At 39.5% G+C, this 19,780-nt stretch overlaps 1 long non-coding RNA gene across 1 annotated transcript in view; it reads right to left on the reverse strand.

Annotated features, from left to right (window-relative positions):
• LOC121816354 (uncharacterized) overlaps positions 1-19,780 on the reverse strand; it is a 70,814-nt gene that overhangs the window by 31,674 nt on the left and 19,360 nt on the right. The window contains exon 2 of the long non-coding RNA XR_006055892.2: positions 1,728-1,865. This is a non-coding gene — a long non-coding RNA (uncharacterized LOC121816354). The remainder of the gene's footprint in view (positions 1-1,727; positions 1,866-19,780) is intronic.

Raw genomic sequence — 19,780 nt, forward strand, 5'->3', positions numbered from 1 at the left:
CAGCTTGGGTCCCAGCAGCTATGAAATTAAACCATATTTTCTTCTAGGTTATTTTTACTGAACCCTTCAGACCCTATTGGGATAGTCTTTGGGCTTTTTGAGTTCCTGCTCTATCTTGGGCCATTCCCACAACCCTTATCTAGTCCCTAGATTTCTCAGTTTCCCCCAAATCAGCTGTGGGTTGCACAACCTCATAAATGCCTTGTCCCATGACTGGGCTCAGCATGGATATCAATTGGTGTTTCATAGCAGGTTCTGGGAGAAGGCAATGGCACCCCACTCCAGTACTCTTCCCTGACAAATCCCATGGGTGGAGGAACCTGGTGGGCTGCAGTCCATGGGGTCATGAAGAGTCGGACACGACTGAGTGGCTTCACTTTCACTTTTCACTTTCATACACTGGAGAAGGAAATGGCAACCCACTCCGGTGTTCTTGCCTGGAGAATCCCAGGGACTGGGGAGCCTGGTGGGCTGCTGTCTTTGGGGTCGCACAGGGTCGGACACGACTGAAGCAACTTAGCAGCAGCAGCAGCAGCAGCAGCAGCAAGTTCTGAGGGCAGACTAGAGTATCTTGGTTTTCACTCCCATAGTGAATATGACTGGATCAGAGCCTTCAAAGGCAGAGGCATAGAAGGCCTGTCTCATTCCCAGCTCCCTAAGAATTTGTTGTACTTCCTCTATAGATTTCCAAGGTTTCATGTGCCCAGGGAGATCCCCCTCATTGGGTCAAGCCTCACTGCAGCCAGAATAACCCAGTCTGCAAAGCAGTAGGTAACTTGAACCCCCTGATCACCACACAAGCACCACCAGAGGGCAGGGTGTGTGGTGACATTGCTCATTTTCTCTGCCTCCTACCCAGTCCAGGAAATGCCATCTGATCCTGTATCTCAGAGCAGCACTAACCAGACCTGGAGACTTCCCTTCGCCTTTCCCTGGAACTTGGCAGCTAGTTCAGTAAGCTCAGTTGGAGCAAATCCACTCATCATGAAAATTTTCTGAATGAGGGCCTGTCTTGCTGGCTGGGGTTGTGATTACTGTACTTTGCCTTTTCTGTGTAATAGGAGTCAGATGGAAGGGGGCTTTTTTTTCCCTTTCATAGTCAATCATCATAACCTCCTCCTCTCTACTTTCCCAGGGGTTGTACTTCTTAGCATCCCGATCAGGCTTTGTCACAAGACTATGACAATCTGTGACCATTCCACCATCCTAGCTTTGCAAAATGCTCACCAAATTCTGTAGCTTCTTATCCTGCTCTCCCACCTTGTCTGCCAGCCCCAAGCTAGCAGAGCAGTAGACACCCCATGTCCTTCTCTAACCTCAGGTCTTCTTCCAACTGCTAACTTAAGCTTCAGCCTCTAGCTGGGTATCGGAAGCTAATTCAGCAAACCAGCAATTTATTTCTTTTCTTTCCCATGGTGTACTATGTGCAGTTCCTCACACAAGTGCATTAAACGAGCCTTTGTTTTCCAGGCTTTACCACGCTCACACAGTGGTCCACAAGCACTGAACATATGAGTCATCCCTCCCTGCACGGAAGTCAGTGGCCAACCCAGGATTTGCCCTTGGATGCCTTTTTCCCAAGACCCATTTATTTGATTTCCTGGCTGGCTTGCCAATCATTGTTTCACAATCTGATCCCTGCATTTTGAGGCCCTGGAGAGACAGAAGAAAGAAAACAGAGCACTTCAGACTGGTAGGTGGCACTTTCAATAAGCAAGGGAACTTACATATGAGGCTTGTAGATTTCCTCACCTTCCTGTCAGAATCTTAAAATTCATAGAGAGACCTTGAGTTCAGTCCCGTATTCAGTCCATATGGTCTCAACATCTTATTCTCTCAAGGTTTTGTCCTTGGAACAGCTCCCACTGTGGAAACAATAGGCAGAACGTACATTCTGAGGACAGGAGAAAGTGAGGCATCTTCCTTTATGAAAGTCCAGCCCTCTGGTCAATCAGTGGTCATGTCCTCTTGATAACCTCTCCAGCATCTACCAATTACTATATTTGATGGATCTTTACTTATATGTTTACTTGTTTGTTCAATTTTCTTTCTTTTCTTTTGTGCTGTCTTTAAAAAAAAATCAACCCCCATTTGTAGATTATCTAGAGATGAATTCAGAGAAGGCAATGGCACCCCACTCTAGGACTCTTGCCTGGAAAATCCCATGGACAGAAGAGCCTGGTGGGCTGCAGTCCATGGGGTCATGAAGAGTCGGACACGACTGAACGACTTCACTTTCGCTTTTCACTTTCATGCATTGGAGAAGGAAATGGCAACACACTCCAGTGTTCTTGCCTGGAGAATCCCAGGGACAAGAGAGCCTGGTGGGCTGCCATCTATGGGGTCGCACAGAGTCGGACATGACTGAAGTGACTTAGCAGAGATGAATAATTTACTTATTATAAAAGGCTCTTAAATACATTTCTCTTACTTATAACCCATTTACTCAGGATTTGAAGACTGCAAAGATAATATAATTGGTGAAACCATCTACTGAAGTTTTGAATTAGGCTTGCCTATTCTATCACTCATTGACTGTGTGATGCCAAATTCATTCATTTCTCAGAGTCTCAGCCTGTAAAATGGGGGAAGTTGGATCTACCTCACAGAGTCATTATGAGCAAATGAAATGATATTACATACATTAGGTAGCACCATGCCTCACACAAAGCACATTTTAAACATTGTCATTATTTTTTTCAAATGTTATTTATGCCAAAGCTCCTTTTCATTGTAGCAGAGATTGAAAGTTCAGTGCAGCTCAATTCAAACAATAGAGAATACATTTAAAAAAATATAAAATGCAGTAAAATATCATACCTAAGTAGCATGAATTTAAATCATTTATTATTACATTAATGGAAACTCAACGCATTCGATCCCTGGGTTGGGAATACCTCTGGAGAGGGAAATGGCAACCCACTCCAGCATTCTTGCCTAGAAAATCCTATACACAGAGGAGCCTTGTGGACTATAGTCCATGGGGTCGCAAAGAGTCAGACACGACTGAGCTGCACACACACACACAACACGTTTTAGGTTTCTATTGCCATTATTTTTAAAATTATTTGAGCCACAGCCTTGCATTAAAGTAGATGATTAAGAACTGAATACAAGAAATCAAAGAAAGCAAATGACTTATTATAATTGTTTCAATAGATTAACATGTACGTGTTAATGTACACGAATTTTTGGCATATTTCCAGATTAACAGCAAATAAGCACAATGATTTGTCTTTCAAACAATACTATAAGAATTGTCAATATGCAACTATAAAACAGGACTCCAATTCATACATATTTCAAAAATGGTAGTTAATTGTGGATTCTATCTCTGTACTGTACTTTTCCAGAATACCCAATACAAGACAAAAAAATCCCAACTTTTGATGAACATATTCCTCTTCTCTTTGTACTAAATCTGATTCTGCTGATTATTTCAGATCCTCACAGTTGCAGCTATTACTCAGAGCAATTATACTTGCTAATTTGGGGCATGGGCATCATTATAAGAAAGCTAGAAGATATTTTAGGCAGTATATTTCCAAGAAATTGAAAGTAAGGTGATTCTGCATCAAACTAGAAAAGCTACATATAGTATAGTAGCAAAGATTATATATAAAACCACATTAAAGAGACCAAAAAACCTTGGCAAAATATAGTCAACATATATATATATATATATATATATATATATATATATATTATCAGAGAAGGCAATGGCACCCCACTCCAGTACTCTTGCCTGGAAAATCCCATGGACAGAGGGGCCTGGTGGGCTGCAGTCCATGGGGTCATGAAGAGTCAGACACGACTGAGCGACTTCACTTTCACTTTTCACTTTCTTGCATTGGAGAAGGAAATGGCCACCCACTCCAGTATCGTTGCCTGGAGAATCCCGGGGAAGGGGGAGCCTGGTGGGCTGCCATCTATGGGGTCGCACAGAGTCGGACACAACTGAAGTGACTTAGCAGCAGCAGCATATATATACTATTTGTAATATATACATGATATTATATAGTATATATACTATATATAGCTATACTGTGTGTGTATATATACACACATCTATATATACTGTCTAAACTGTATGTCTATCTATATACATATTATATATGTATAATATACATTTGACCCTTGAACAACATGAATTTGAACAGCCTGGGTCCATTTATATACAGATTGTTTTCAACAATAAATGCTACAATATTACATGTTTGGTTGGTTCCACATGGGTGTGGAAATGCAGATACAGAGGGCTAACTATTAGTTAAATCCAGAGGATATAACACCCTGTGCAGAGGATGGGAGCACCTAATCACATTATTCAAAGGTCAACTGTATATGCAGAGAGTATATTATATATATTTATTTATTTATTTATTTATTTATGGGTTTTTCCTGATGGCTCAGACAGTAAAGAATCTGCCTGCAATTCAGGAGACCCAGATTTGATCCCTAGGTTGGGAAGATCCCACGGAGAGGGAATGGCAACCCACTCCAGTATTTTTGCCTGGAGAATTCCATGTACAGAGTAGCCTGGTGGGCTACAGTCCATAGAGTCACAAAAAAGTCAGACATGACTGAGCAACTAACACACAAATATATATAGTATACTGTGGTATTATATCAATAGTACAGCATCTGTATATATCCCTGGTGGCTCAGAAGTTAAAGCGTCTGCCTCCAATGCGGGAGACCTGGTTCTATCCCTGGTCGGGAAGATTCCCCTGGAGAAGGTAATGGTAACCCACTCTAGTATTCTTGCCTGGAGAATCCCATGGACGGAGAAGCCTGGTAGTCTACAGTCCATGGTGTCGCAAAGAGTCGGACACAACTGAGCGACTTCACTTTCACTTTCAATTTGACAAAAGATGGTATGATATTTAAGAAAATGTATCAATATGAAAAGGAACTGATGACTTTTAAAAGAAAAAGGAAAAAAGATAGAAATGTAGGAAACAAACATTGCCTGTACTCATCTTTGTGTTATCCTTGGGAGGGAGACCCAAGAAAGCTAACTTGTGGTTGCATTCTATTTGAGAAGTAGGTAACGACATTTTTCACAAGTGGACAAGTAGATGCCCAAAGTTGAAAAGTAATATGACCATGCATTCAAACCTCTGCTCCTTGATTATTGTAGTAACTATTACTGCTGTTTACAAAATATTCCCACTCTCCTCCTTGGGGACACATGGTAGAATTATGCTTCCCAACAAACTTTGAACTTGGGCTATGTCACCTCCAGACTGAAGCTTAAACAGTGTATGATTCACCACAATGCTTTTTCCTGCACTGGAAATCACTGAAGCATGAAGCTGATTGTGAAGTTTAAAAACACTTAAGTTTTAGGGTCCCTCATTTGCATCGGCCCACTTCAAAGCTCTATATTTAATTCTCTATTTCTAGTTTTGGATTGTTGTTGTTGTTCAGTCGCCCAGTCATGCCAACTCTTTGCAACCCCGTGAACTTTGCAGCACACCAGGCCTCTCTGTCCCTTACCATCTCCCAAAACTTGCCCAAGTACATGCCCATTACATCGGTGATGCCATCCAGCAATCTCATCCACTGATGCCCTCTTCTTCTGCCCTCAATCTTTCCCGGCATCAGGGACTTTTCCAATGAGTCAGCAGTTCACATCAGATGACCAAACTACTGGAGTTTCAGCTTCAGTATCAGTCCTTCCAATGAATATTCAAACTATGATTTTGCATTACATTTCTTAAAAAGAGTACCCAAGACAGTACAAGTCTCAGATCCCACATATCTTGGATCTCTCCTGGGATGTGACCCAGAGCCTGTATCAGCTTAGTTTCCTGATGTACTACAATGAGATCACCCTGCCAATAAAGTATGGATAAAGGGGAGCAAAGAATAAATCTGTGTTTCAGACCACTGAAACTGTGAGATTGTTATAGCAGCACAATCTAGATTATCACAAATGATATAATTAACTAACTCCCTACAGGGGAAGAATGTGCTAATCAGATTGAGGTAAACACCTAATTGTTCCAGCAATCATATTTCATATCATAAGTGAATTACCTAGAATTTTAATTTGTAAATCCATTGTTCCTACACTTAAATATCTTGAGTACAAGAATCAGGTGAAATCACATTTGCAGCATGCAAAGACACCCTAGTTTAATGATTAAGAGAGGTTATCTAACTTTGATAGAAATTCAGCAAAAGCTGCCCTGAGTATTATCTCGTACATGATCATAAACCCCCTAACTATCTCAACTTTACTTATTTTTATTAAATAGCTGCAGTATTATCATCTATTTGTTTAAGTGGCAGTAAATTGAAATGCTGACTCAATTACTTACTAGATGTATAGCATTATATAAGCTACTTAATCACTTTAGACCTCCATTTTCTTATCTGAAATGGGACCAATAGTATATCTTACTTACAGTTTTAAGGTATAATTTAAAGCAATAGTCTTAGTGCACAAAAAATTAATGAAAACTTTTAGAGAGATAGAGAATTGGGGATAGGATACAACCATTTCCTAGCCCTCCAATGCAGTGTTTACATTTAAGTTTTTGCATTTCTGATTGCCTCCAAGATGATCCCCAAATTATGATCTCTTTCTGGTATTCATATCCTTATGTAGTTCCCTCCTGCAATGACTTTCTGCTTGACAAGATATTGAAGAAGTAACCATATAACTTCTGTGGCTAAGTTATAAAGACAGTGCTGTGCTAGTACCATCTCTTGTATCTTTCACTGTGAAGAGGCCAGCAGCCATGGCATGTGAACACTCAAGTAGCATTGAGGCAAGCTGCTGTGGGGAGGAACCAAGGCCTCGTGCCAACAACAGGCACCAGCTGGCAAACTATGTGCATGAGCCATCCTGGAAATGGATCCTCCAGGCCCAGTCAAGCTTTCATATGATTGTAGCCCCAGCCAACATTTTCACTTAAGTCTTATGAAAGACCTTGAGCAAGATTGCTGAGATGATCTACTCTCAAATTATTGACCTACTAAAATAGTAACAAACGTTTGCTTTCACTAAGTATTAGGTAATTTGTTATACAACAATAAATACCTAGTACATCATTCTAGTTTGATTTTTTCTAAGTAGTAAAACCATCAGTTCAGTTCAGTTCAGTACAGTAGCTCAGTCGTGTCCGACTCTTTGCGACCCTGTGAATTGCAGCATGCCAGGCCTCCCTGTCCATCACCAACTCCCAGAGTTCACTCAAACTCACGTCCATCAAGTCGGTGATGCCATCCAGCCATCTCATCTTCTGTCGTCCCCTTCTCCTCCTGCCCCCAATCCCTCCCAGCATCAGAGTCTTTTCCAATGAGTCAACTCTTTGCATGAGGTGGCCAAAGTACTGGAGTTTGAGCCTTAGCATCATTCCTTCCAAAGAAATCCCAGGGCTGATCTCCTTCACAATGGACTGGTTGGATCTCCTTGCAGTCCAAGGGACTCTCAAGAGTCTTCTCCAACACCACAGTTCAAAAGCATCAATTCTTCGGCACTCAGCTTTCTTCACAGTCCAACTCTCACATCCATACATGACCACTGGAAAAACCATAGCCTTGAGTAGACAGACCTTTGTTGACAAAGTAATGTCTCTGCTTTTGAATATGCTATCTAGGTTGGTCATAACTTTCCTTCCAAGGAGTAAGCGTCTTTTAATTTCAGGGCTGCAACCATAGCCAACTATTAAAATAAACACTAAATTTGAGTCATTCAGAGAAGGGATAAATGAAATTATATGCTTCATACTATATCAATGTGCTCCTGTATTGAGAACCATTTACTCCTTAGACTTTATCACTTTGTAACAAAGAACTCAAGGCAATAAACAGATATCTTCTTCCAGTTTCCATTTTCTTCTTGCTTCTTAAGCCTACTCTAGCTATTTCAAACACAACACTATAGGAAAGTCTATTAGTCTCTACTTGGACATCTTTATCACACTTTCACTCCATAACTTGGAAAGTGGCTCATTTTTTCAAAATGAGAAAGCTTTTGACAACAGAGCCCAGAAACCTCCCACATAGTATCTACTGCACAGTCCTCTCAAGTTAAAAATTAAGTGGGGGAAGGTCAAGGGCCTTAACTGCTCCAGCCTCCGCTCTTGGCTACCACAGAGCCTGTGGCCAGGAGTTCCAAAACTGTAACTGAGGAAAGTACTTAAGACACATGATTTCTATGCTTAAATAGTTCTCCATTCACTCACTATTGATTGAACACTTTTTATGTGCCAAGGACTGTGTCAGATGCCGGAGACTCTGTCAATCTTAAGGTTCTTTAGCTCTTTTTTCCCTTGTTTTTCTTTTTTTCTCTTTCTTCTAAAATGCCAAGAAAAGGAAAGCAGAATTACTTTAAAAATGTATGTATAAGAGTACATAATAAAAAAGACATGCGGTTTTTATAACACATTTTATTTATAACATTTATAACACAGTGCTCACCTCATAATACAGTTTCTTTGGGATTAGTGTATGTAAACTTCAGCCACGGCCTGAATGTATGATCATATGATGTCAATAGCTGGCAATTGCAATTAATGCTAAATAAAACCATAATAGAAAATTGCCAATAAGGTGGGGTGATTTATGACAAGAATGAAAGAATCACAATTCTGTAACCAATAAAAATATCAGTGAAGTAAGTTCAATGGAGAACAACTGAAAATTGTGAAAATAAATGGACCACAATACATATATGGATTTTCAAAGATTTTTTTCTTATTCTGTCTCCAGACTGATCTATACTATTTGCTTTATAAACATCTAGGAATTCATTCTATTTTTTTTAATCATATACAGGAGTTCCATGGAAGCATCATTGGCAGAGTTAATCATGCCTTATCATTTATAAGTTGTTGAAATTAACTAGACTATTTAAGATCTTTTTCTGTCTGTACTGCGAACAGCAATAAAACACTTATTTGTTGAAGATAAACACACCTGAAGTCTTAATCTGATGCATGTAGTACTTTATTAGGGAAAGAATTTTGAGGGTGATCAGTTATTCTAAAGAAGAACTATTAATTTTCTGTTCTAGTCATCTCAGAAATATATTGTTGTTGATGTTATGCAAACTACCCAAGCCTAACATCAAAATGAACATTGCCAGCACCATGAAATTGCTGGCCAGACAGCATGACAGACAGTAGAGACATTCAGAATAATTAGCAGACTAAATGGTACAGGCATCAACCAATCAGTATTCACACCAGTTGTAGTGCTTAAGCAGGACTGAGATCCCTATGAGTTAACCTAATGTAGGGGCAGTGACAGCTGGTAAGTTTGGGACCTGTATGCAAGGGAATTTAGGTCAGGGGCTGTAAGATCCTCTGAAGAAGGGAATGGCAACCCACTCCAGTATTCTTGCTTAGAGAATTCCGTGGACCGAGAAGCCTGGTGGGCTACAGTCCACGGGATCACAAAGAGTCGAACACGACTGAGCTACTGACACTAACACATAGCACTAATACTAACACTGTTAGTAGTAAGTACATAATTATTTTAATGGTTTTAAAACTGATAATGACTGTAGTATATCAGGGTGAAGTCAACATGACTTGATGAGAGGAATAGGAGTCTTAAAATATATTCCAAAAATATTGTCATTGCCTAAGCCACATGTGGAACTCCGTTTTAGAATTGTCTTCAGAGACCATTTACAAGCTGGCACAAGTAAAAAAAAATCTCATTAATTTCATCACAACTCATTTTTTTGACCAAAAATGGTATTATACAACTTGTTCACTTACATTATTCATGACAGTTGGCTCTGAGTGGCTTTGAGCTATTTCCAAAAATCAAACTCAAATTCCAAAAGCAAAGATATATTAAGGATTTATTTTAGCGTTTTATATAGCATCAAAAGTAACTCCAAGTGAGGAAAAGAAAATTTAAGTGTCCTAAGTTCTTATTATATACAATTACAGTTCTAGAAGCTTACATATACTTATCCCATTTAACTTTACATTATATTTTTCATCATTGACCCCTTGAGATTCTGATCCCTAGACACAAGCAAATATTTTTAAACAAAAATTTTCAACACTTCAGAGAGGTTACAGTATATTCACCTCCTAATTATAACTTGTGATTTTAATTAGTAGATTCATGGATAATAACACATTGAAAGAAACAGGACAAAGCTTATAAATATCCAAATATAAAAGGAAGCTAAGATTTATTGAGTACCGACTACATGCCAGGACTACCACGTTAAAACTAGTTTCTACACATATGTAACAAATTGTAAAAGACTCTGTATTTGGCCAGGCAGTGTGTTACATTTCTATATCTCTTGGTATTAACCAATTACTAGCTGAAAAAATGTTCTTATTGTGTTTTTTAACTTAACATTTTTAAGCACCTACTATAAAACAGATATATGTAAAATTATTATTCATTATATTATTTAACCCTACAATTAACCCTAGTAGGTACTATTAAAGTTTCCATGTTATAGATGAAAAAACAGAGAGACTTGGTGATGTTAAAAAGATTGTCAGTGGTTACAGGGAAAAATCAGAATTTTAACATAAACACTCTGATTTTAGAACCATCTTTGCATCATTATGTTGCATTGAAGGAGTTAATGAGAAAACTGACATAGGCTTGCTACTTGTTAAAATCAGAACTGTGGTTAGTATGGAGTCGATATTCTTTTCTGATTTACATACAGGTGGGCCCTGAACAAGTTGACCTCGCAGAGGACAGAAGACAGAAACATGGAGTCTCCATCATAAGATAGAAGAAGCATTCATTCCCCAACATCCCCATCCTCAAAGGCTTCCCTGAAGCCCGGCCCCAGAATTGCTGGAACTCCCTTTACAAATCCATCCTCTGGGTAAAATGATGATTATGTTGTCTGGATGGATGTCACAAATAATTAGTGAATTACACGTGTAAAATACAGAATCTTAAAAACTATTTACTTTTTAAATTTGCTTTTTTTAGGAAAAGTTTTGTTGCTCAACATATACATACAGAAAAAAAGGGAAATTTTTGTTATTATCACCAATATTTAAGAAATAGAGCAATGCCAATACTACTGAGTGCTTTTCCCCAAAGTCATAAACTTCCTTTTGCACAAAAAACAGCGATTTATCCTGACTTTTAAGACTTCACATTTTTCATTAATTTACCACATGTTGCTGCTGCTGCTGCTGCTAAGTCGCTTCAGTCATGTCCGACCCTGTGTGACCCCATAGACAGCAGTGCACCAGAATCCCCATCCCTGGGATTCTCCAGGCAAGAACACTGGAGTGGGTTGCCATTTCCTTCTCCAATGCATGAAAGTGAAAAGTGAAAGTGAAGTCACTCAGTTGTGTCTGACTCTTAGTGACCCCATGGACTGCAGCCCACCAGGCTCCTCCATCCATGCAGTTTTCCAGACAAGAGTACTGGAGTGGGGTGCCATTGCCTTCTCCGTTTACCACATTAGGTATCAGTAAACATTACATTTTTCTATTTTCCCCTGTTTTAAATTTCATGCAAATGGATCATCCTATATATATATTCCATGTATGTATATAGGCATGTATGTGAAAGTCCCTCACTTGTGTCCAACTCATTGCAACCTCAAGGACTGTAGCCTGCCAGTTACAGGCTTCTCTGTCCATGGGATTCTCCAGGCAAGAATACTGGAGTGGGTTGCGTTCCCTTCTCCAGAGGAGCTTCCCATCCCAGTAATTGAAGCTGGGTCTCCTGGGTTGCAGGCAGATTCTTTAGCCTCAAAGCCAATAAATCAATCGGTATATTTTGTGACTTGCTTCTGTTTCCAGCATTGCTATGACATTCATCTGTGTTGATGTGTAGCCTCAGTTTGTATTCCATTGTACACCTCAATTCACTTACTCTGTGCATGGTTGATAGACAATCCAAATAAAATCCAGATTTTTTTTGTCACCAAAACAGTGCTGCTATGAATATTCATGTACAGTGTCTCCTGGTACATATTTAGAAACAAGTCTCTAGACACAGACCTGAAAGTGAAAGTGAAAGTGGCTCAGTCATTTCCACCACTTTGCTACCCCATGGACTATACAGTCCATGGAATTCTCCTGGCCAAAATACTGGAGTGGGTAGCTGTTCTCTTCTCCAGGAGTTCTTCCCAACCCAAATATCCCACATCGCAGGCGGATTCTTTACCAGCTGAGCCAGAGCTAGGCGTAGAATTTCTATGTCATAGGGTGTGATGAAATTGTTTTTTACAGTCTACCCTGTTTGTTGTTGTAGCTGCTACTCCCCAGAAGCAGGGGCCAGCACCGTGAGGGGCCCGCACACCCCGCCCTCCACAACTAGAGACAGCCCATGCATAGAACCAAAGACCCAGAGCAGACAAAAATAAATAAATAAAACTTTTTTTTTTTTAAGTCACTTGGGACTGTTAATATGAGAGGAAAATGACATTGGAATTCTGTCAGTGTCTTGATCTCTAACTTTTGTAATATATAGATAGCACAGCCATATATTTAATTGGACTAAATTATGCCAAAATATTTTCCAAACTGGCTATATCACTTAGCATTCCCACCAGTAGAGTATAATAGTTCTCTTTACTGTAACTCCTCCCTCACATTTGGTATTGTCAATTAGTTTAACTTTTGCAAATCTAGTAAGTGTCAAATTTGAGCTCACTGAATTTTAAGTTATATTTTCCTGAATAATATTGCTAATTTTTTCATGATTTTTTAATTCAATCAGATATCTTTTGTAAACTACATATTTAAGTCTTTTACCCAATTTTCCATTGGTTACCTTTTTCTTAATAATTTGTAAATATTCATTTTAATTTAAGGGAACATACTAGCCCTTTGGCTTCCCTGGTGGCTTAGACGGTAAAGAAGCTGCCTGCAATGCAGGAGCCCCAGGTTCTATCCCTGGGTCTGGAAGATCCCCTGGAGAAGGGAATGGCTACCTACTTCTTGCCTGGGGAATCCCATGGACAAAGGAGCCTGGCAGGCTACAGTCCACAGGATCACAGAGTCAGACATGACTGAGCAACTAACACTTTCACTAGCACTTTTATCAAGTATGTGTTGCAAATACCTTTCATTCTGTTTATGGGGATCAATGAATTTTTTGGTTTAATAAAATCAAATGTCTCAACTTCTTCCTTTATTATTTTTGCTTTCTTTCTTCCTGACATTGTGTAAGAAATTCTTTTTTTCCCCTAATATCAGGAAGATATTAACCTATGTAATCCCATAAAAGCATTGGGCTATTGCTTTTCACATTTAGTTCTTTAGTTTACTCACTCAACTTCTGATATGCTCTTTTGCACAGAAGAGTGAAGGGTGGAGTTAAAAACAGGAGATGGGAATTTCAAATAATCATGGGTGAGCCTGTGTTTGTATTTCATGTGAATACCATCATTAATCTGTACCGAGAAGGAAAAAAAATAAAGTTGGGAACAATAGATTGAAGACATTATTTCCAGAAGTTCCTTTAGTGTGACTTAAAAAGCCTCTTGATGAAAGTAAAAGAGGAGAGCAAAAAAGTTGGTTTAAAGCTCAACATTCAGAAAACAAAGATCATGGCATCTGGTCCCATCACTTCATGGGAAATAGATGGGGAAACAGTGGAAACAGTGTCAGACTTTATTTTAGGGGGCTCCAAAATCACTGCAGATGGTGACTGCAGCCATGAAATTAAAAGATACTTACTCCTTGGAAGGAAAGTTATGACCAACCTAGATAGTATATTCAAAAGCAGAGACATTACTTTGTCAACAAAGGTCCATCTAGTCAAGGCTATTGTTTTTCCAGTGGTCATGTATGGATGTGACAGTTGGACTGTGAAGAAAGCTGAGTGCCGAGGAATTGATGCTTTTGAACTGTGGTGTTGGAGAAGACTCTTGGGAGTCCCTTGGACTGCAAGGAGATCCAACCAGTCCATTCTGAAGGAGATCAACCCTGGGATTTCTTTGGAAGGAATGATGCTAAAGCTGAAACTCCAGTACTTTGGCCACCTCATGCAAAGAGTTGACTCATTGGAAAAGACTCTGATGCTGGGAGGGATTGGGGACAGGAGGAGAAGGGGATGACCAAGGATGAGATGGCTGGATGGCATCATGGACTCGATGGACGTTGTGTCTGAGTGAACTCCAGGAGATGGTGATGGACAGGGAGGCCTGGCATGCTGCGATTCATGGGGTCGCAAAGAGTCAGACACAACTGAGTGACTGAACTGAACTGAAAAGGAATGAATATTAAACCCTGCTGTTAGGTACACTCCTAGTTACTCATGTGAAGACTGGGCTAGACCTGGTTTATCAGTGCTTCATGCGAAAAGGATCTGGAGTTCTTACTTTGTTTCTAAGCTGTGCTTGACAAGATAGACATGCTTCCAACTGTGTGATATCTTTGCCAAGGAACCTAATGAGACCTGTCTCCATCAAGAATATAATGTCCAAACCATATGAGATAACGCCTCCCCTGTAATTTGTGTTAGTTATACAATGACTAGGCTATTGTATATCTTTCAGGTGCACTTCTTAAAGAGGCACATAGGTAAAGTAGACGTCATTGTGAGCAATCAGTTGGTAATGGAAAAGAGAAAGCATTACAGATGAAGGGCAGTTGAAGGAACTGGAAAACCTTAGCTTAAAATGGAGAAGATGTAGATAGACTATAAAAGTTGTTTTAGAAACTTTAAAAAATCATAAAAGTGAAGGCACATGTCTTATCTCAGACTACTCTAAGAAAATACCATAGACTGGTTACTTAAACAACATCTATTTTTCACAATTCGAGAGACTGGGAAGCCCAAGCCCAAGGTGCCAGTAGATTTGGTTCTTTTCCTGGTTTGCAATGACTGCCATTTTGTTCTTTGTTTACATGTCCTTTTCTCAGTGCATGCTCCTGGAGAAAGAGTTCTCTTGTCTCTTGCTCTTCTTTTTAGGGTACCAATTCAACATAAGGGAAACACTCTCCTGACTTCATCTACATTTAATTACTTCCCTACAGCTCTGCCTCCAAACACCATCACATTGAGGGTTAGGGCTTCATCATATAAATTTAAGGGGTGTGGAATGCAAACATTCAGATCATAACAGCACATACTGACTCTGTTTCTCCAAGTAAACACTGGGGACCAATGGGTAGAAGCTAATAGGGAGCAGGTTTGGGCTAACCGTAAAGGATCATTACAGGAGATGGACAATGAATCTTCAAAAAAGAACTGATTGACTCAGGGAAGTAGAGATTTCTGTCCCAATACTGATGGCATTGAAATGGTATATGGAATAGCTATTTATTAGCGGTTACTACTGGCAAAAAATTATTTGATGCATTTTATCCCACATATTCTACTTAATAGAATGGCCCTGGGTGATGAGATCTATTTTGTTATCAGTCTTAAATGAAAGGCCTGAATCTTAGAGTCCATGGACCATGTTAGGTGCATGAATCAAGGCAAATTGGAAGTTGTCAAACAGGAGATGGCAAGAGTGAACATTGACATTTTAGGAATCAGAGAACTAAAATGGACTAGAATGAGTGAATTTAACTCAGATGACCATTATATCTACTACTATGGGCAAGAATCCCTTAGAAGAAATGGAGTAGACCTTATAGTCAACAAAAGAGTTCAAATTGCAGTACTTCGATGCAATCTCAAAAACAACAGAATGATCTCTGTTTGTTTCCAAGGCAAACCATACAATATCACAGATATCCAAGTCTATGCCCTGACCAGTAATGGTGAAGAAGCTGAAGTTGAATGGTTCTATGAACACCTACAAGACCCTTTGGAACTAACACCCAAAAAAGATGTCCTTTTCATTATAAGGGACTGGAATGCAAAAGGAAGAAGTCAAGAAACATCCGGAGTGGAGTAACAGGCAAATTTGGCCTTGGAGTACAGAATGAAGCAGGGCAAAAACTAATAGAGTTTTGCCAAGAGAACGCACTGGTCAGAGCAAACACCCTCTTCCAACAACACAAGAGAAGACTCTACACATGGGCATCACCAGATGGCCAACACTGAAATCAGATTGATTATATTCTTTGCAGCCAAAGATGGAGAAGCTCTGTACGGTCAGCAAAAACAAGACTGGCAGCTTGTTGCTCAGATCATGAACTCCTTATTGCCAAATTCAGACTTAAATTGAAGAAAGTAGGGGAAACCACTAGACCATTCAGGTATGACTTAAATCAAATCCCTTACGATTATACAGTGGATGTGAGAAATAGATTTAAGGGACTAGATCTAATAGACAGAGTGCCTGATAAACTATGGATGGAAGGTCAAGACATTATACAGGAGACAGGGATCAAGACCACCCCCAAGAAAAAGAAATGCAAAAAAGCAAAATGGCTGTCTGAGGAGGCCTTACAAATAGCTATGAAAAGAAGAGAAGTGAAGCGAAAAGGAAAGATATACCCATTTGAATGCAGAGTTCCAAAGAATAACAAGAAGAGACAAGAAAGCCTTCCTCAGTGATCAATGCAAAGAAACAGAGGGAAAAAATAGAATGAGAAAGACTAGAGATCTTATCAAGAAAATTAGAGATACCAAGGGAACATTTCATCAAAGATGGGCTCAATAAAGGACAGAAATGGTATGGACCTGACAGAAGCAGAAGATATTAAGAAGAGGTGGCAAGAATTCATAATAGAACTATACAAAAAAGATCTTCATGACCAAGATAACCACGATGCTGTGATCACTCACCTAGAGCCAGACATCCTGGAATGTGGAGTCAAGTGGGCCTTAGGAAGCATCACTATGAACAAAGCTAGTGGAGGTGATGGAATTCCAGTTGAGCTATTTCAAATTCTAAAAGATGATGCTGTGAAAGTGGTGCACTCAATATACCAGCAAATTTGGAAAACACAGCAGTGGCCACAGTACTGGAAAAGGTCAGTTTTCATTCCAGTGTCAAAGAATGCTCAAACTACCACACAATTGTACTCATCTCACACACTAATAAAGTAATGCTCAAAATTCTCCAAGCCAGGCTTCAACAATACATGAACTGTGAACTTCTAGATGTTCAAGCTGGTTTTGGTAGTCCAGTTTTCCTAGTAACTTGGTTAATGTGCTGTGAACGATTGACAGTTTGGGTATGTAGTGTATATGATATTAAATTGTGAATCAGTGGGACTTAAGATGTAACAGCATATCAATATTTGAAGATATTGGTACTTGATACCCTGTTAAGGAAAGTTTGCTCCAAATTTTAAGCTGGAAAGTCACTGGAATAACTGTTAAGAATCACAACTACATGATATTTTAGATTTCTGGTACGTATGTGAAGAATTGTGTACAAATTGAAATGTCTGTGTAGTGATCCTCAAAACAACCAATAAAATCTCAGTTATAAAAGAAAAAAAAAATAGAAAAGGCAGAGGAATCAGATATCAAATTGTAAACATCCACTGGATCATCCAAAAAGCAAGAGAGTTGCAGAAAAATATCTACTTCTGCTTTATTGACTACGCCAAAGCCTTTGACTGTGTGGATCACAATAAACTGTGGAAAATTCTGAAAGAGATGGGACTACCAGACCACCTGACCTGCCTCTTGAAAAATCTGTATGCAGGTCAGGAAGCAACAGTTAGAACTGATCATAGAGGAACAGACTGGCTTCAAATAGGAAAAGGAGTACATCAAGGCTGGGTATTGTCATGGGCTTATTTAACTTATATGCAGAGTACATCATGAGAAATGCTGGGCTGGAGGAAGCACAAGCTGGAATCAAGACTGCTGGGAGAAATAGCAATACCCTCAGATATGCAGATGACACCACCCTTATGGCAGAAAGTGAAGAAGAACTAAAGAGCCTCTTGATATAAGTGAAAGAAGAGAGTGAAAAAGTTGGCTTAAAACTCAACATTCAGAAAACTAAGATCATGGCATCCGGTCCCATCACTTCATGGCAAATAGATGAGGAAGCAATGGAAACAGTGACAGGCTTTATTTTGGGGGGGGCTCCAAAATCAGTGCAGATGGTGACTATAGCCATGAAATTAAAATACACTTACTCTTTGGAAGAAAAGTTATGACCAATTTAGACAGCATATTCAAAATCAGAGATATTACTTTCCTAACAAATGTCCATCTATTCAAAGCTATGGTTTTTCCAGTAGTCATGTAAGAATGTGAAAGTTGGACTATAAAGAAAGCTGAGCATGGAAGAATTGATGCTTTTAAACTGTGGTGTTGGAGAAAACTCTTGAGAGTCCCTTGGACTGCAAGGAGATCCAACCAGTCCATCCTAAAGGTGATCAGTCCTGAGTGTTCATTGGAAGGACTGATGTTGGAGCTGAAACTCCAATACTGTGGCCACCTCATGGGAAAAAAAAAAAAAAAGGACTAATTTGAAAAGACTCTGATTCTGGGAAAGACTGAAGGGGGGAGAGGAAGGGGACAACAGAGGATGAGATGGTTGGATGGCATCACCGTCTCAATGGTCATGAGTTTGTGTAAACTCAGGGAGTTGGTGATGGACAGGGAGGCCTGGCGTGCTGAGGTCCTTGGAGTCACAAAGAGTTGCATGCGACTGAGCAACTGAACTGAACTGAACTGAAGCTTAGAGAGGTCAAATAATTTGCCCAAAGTCATATAATTCATGAAAGGCAGAAAGCTTGTATCTGGAAACTGAGTTCTCACTTACACTGCTTCTCACTTGGCAAACCGTAGAAAGACTTGGATCACTGAAAGAGAAGCTGTACTGTGTGGTCTTGTAATTCTAAGACTACTTGTTTCTAACAAAATAAAACTGTATTACCTAGGAAGCATAAAACAGTATGGAAAGTAGACACCAGAGGGAATGGGGGAAAAGGTAGGTAAAATTTAATGAGGGAGGAAAAGGTCTGGAAAGATCCTAAGTAAAGGGCACTGGTCCAGGAAAAATACATTCCTGGCTGGATTGTAGGCAGAGGGCATTTCCTGAGGGTTGTGCACACATGAGAGAAAGGTAAAGGCAGAGTAGAAGGCAACAAGGACATAAGACATACAAAAAATTTCCCGGCCACAGCAGAGGCATCATTTGGCCATCAGAAGTGAGGTTTCAACCATATTTTGCTAACAGAAAAAACTAAGACAAATAAGGAATACTATCTTCACATCAAGTGTCCAGGGACCTGCAGTGAGAAGTCCTTTCATTATTTTTCTTACAAGTAACTACTGAGCACCCCTGCCTTACAAAAATAGCAGTGGCTTGATAGATGTTAGGTAGATTTACATGGACCATTTTCAACCCTCATTCATTCATGCACGTGGGCATTCATTTCACAGACATTTATTAAGGGCCTCCTATTTGCTTGGCACTTTTCTTGGCACTGAGGATACAGCAGAAAAACCACAGTCCCAACTTTAACCCTCAAAATCATTCCCGTCTTCACTGAGCATATTCTTTGGAGCACAAAAGCACATGCAAAAAGCAAGATGAATATGTAAAATGCAAGGTGTGTTCGAGAGTCAAAATTGCTAAGGAGGAAAACAAAACAAGGAAAAAGAATAGGAGATGAGTGTGCACGGATTGTTGAAGTTTTTATCAGATTTTAACTAAATATTCAAACTAAAAAGAAGAGACAGAAAATGCTCAAGAAAAGAGGATGTGTTGAGTTCCTGTGTGGTTTTAAAGTTTGTGCTTATGAATCACAAGTACTGTGAAAGGTTTCATGGCAAATTTGAAAAGGACCTTGGGAAAATCACTTCCCTTCTTTATCTTTATTTCCTCATCTTTAAAATGGGGCTCTTAACACTAGCCCTTTAGGCCACACGAGGCATGTGTATCTTTCAACTGAAAAGTGGCTTTCAAAACAAAACAATATTTATATGA

Source organism: Ovis aries, chromosome 1 (assembly GCF_016772045.2).
Source record: "Ovis aries strain OAR_USU_Benz2616 breed Rambouillet chromosome 1, ARS-UI_Ramb_v3.0, whole genome shotgun sequence".
Classification (NCBI taxonomy): domain Eukaryota; kingdom Metazoa; phylum Chordata; class Mammalia; order Artiodactyla; family Bovidae; genus Ovis; species Ovis aries.